Genomic DNA, 1,353 nt, shown 5'->3' with positions numbered 1-1,353 from the left:
CAAAAAAAATGATAACAAATTTGTTTGTTTGTGCAGGTACAAAAGGAAGGATAATAATGGAGGAAAAAGACAAAGGGGGAGGCACGGTGCTTGGTCAAAAAGGAAGTTCAAAAATCTTTGAAACTAACAAATGGGAAAAAGAAGTTTTGCATGAAAAGATAGCTACATGTACAACCTAATGCACCTAGAATACTTCCAAGAAAGTGAAAAGCAATTCGTCCTTTTTCCCTAATTCATATATTTACCATCAAGCCATCCTTCACAAATTTCCCTAGCCGTCCATTTTTCACTTGCTTGCACTAAAAAGAAGCAATTGGGGAACGAGCTCCACACCACCAAATCTCCTTCTTGCACATTTCCTTTCATCATAGCATAACTATCTATTGCCGAAAACAACCTCACCACACTTCTAACAACACTTTCTTGCTTCACCTTATTAACTTTAGCTTGTCACTGCCAAAACTAAAGAACCAATGGCGGCATCATCCAGCCACAAAAGAAGAAAAGACAAGCAACCCATGGAGGAGGAAAGGGAATTTGATGCATGGAAATACAAATCAGTTTTCCATGAGATTCAAGCCGAATGGATGAGACGTAAAAGGGTACTAGCTGAGGTTCCCTTTGACCTTGAAAAGGATGAGTTCCCAAGTATTTGGGAGAAGATCAAAAAGAGGAAGTGGGAGCTCCTGACTAAGCCAATCACTAAAATCAACATCAACCTGGTGAAGGAGTTTTATGCAAATGCAGTAAGGGAGGATACAACCATGGAACCTACATACAAAAGCTATGTGAGAGGGGTGGAAGTTGACTTCAGCCCTAAGGCAATCATGAAAGCTCTTGGCTTGAAAAACATACGTTTCAGCCAAGCAAGTTATGAGGAAAGGATGATAGGAGAACCTGACTATTCGACTATTGCTGAAGACCTTTGCGCCATCAGAGCTGAATGGGTGAGAAAAACAAAGGGGGCTCCAAGAGTCTTGAGAAGGGGAGACCTAACACCTGAAGCTAAAGGGTGGTATGCAATAGTTAGGAGATCCATCCTACCCACTGCAAACTCTTCAGAAATAGTCCCTAAAAGAGCCATCTTGCTACATTGCATTATGGTGGGAGGGGAGATCAAAGTTCATAAACTCATTGCTGAACAGATACAAGAGTTTAGTGAGAAAAGTGACCCAGACTCTTGGCTCCACTTCCCTAGCACCATCATCAGACTATGCATCCAGGCCCAAGTACCACTTGAAGATGAAAGACCTAATTGGCTATATCCTGGAATGGCCATAACTGCTCACAGAATGACTCTTGGCCCAACTCCCCCAAGACATACAAAAAGAAGAAATGAAGAAGGGCAACAAG

The 1,353-nt window shown here is 41.8% G+C and overlaps 1 pseudogene; it reads left to right on the top strand.

The window, feature by feature from the left end:
• Positions 1-473: 473 nt before the first annotated feature.
• The window catches only part of LOC110278675 (uncharacterized), a 24,989-nt pseudogene continuing 24,109 nt past the window's right edge, over positions 474-1,353 (top strand).

Source organism: Arachis duranensis, chromosome 3 (genome assembly GCF_000817695.3).
Source record: "Arachis duranensis cultivar V14167 chromosome 3, aradu.V14167.gnm2.J7QH, whole genome shotgun sequence".
NCBI classification, from domain to species: domain Eukaryota; kingdom Viridiplantae; phylum Streptophyta; class Magnoliopsida; order Fabales; family Fabaceae; genus Arachis; species Arachis duranensis.
Note: the sequence above shows the minus strand (reverse complement) of the source record. Positions and strands in the feature narration are given on the sequence as shown.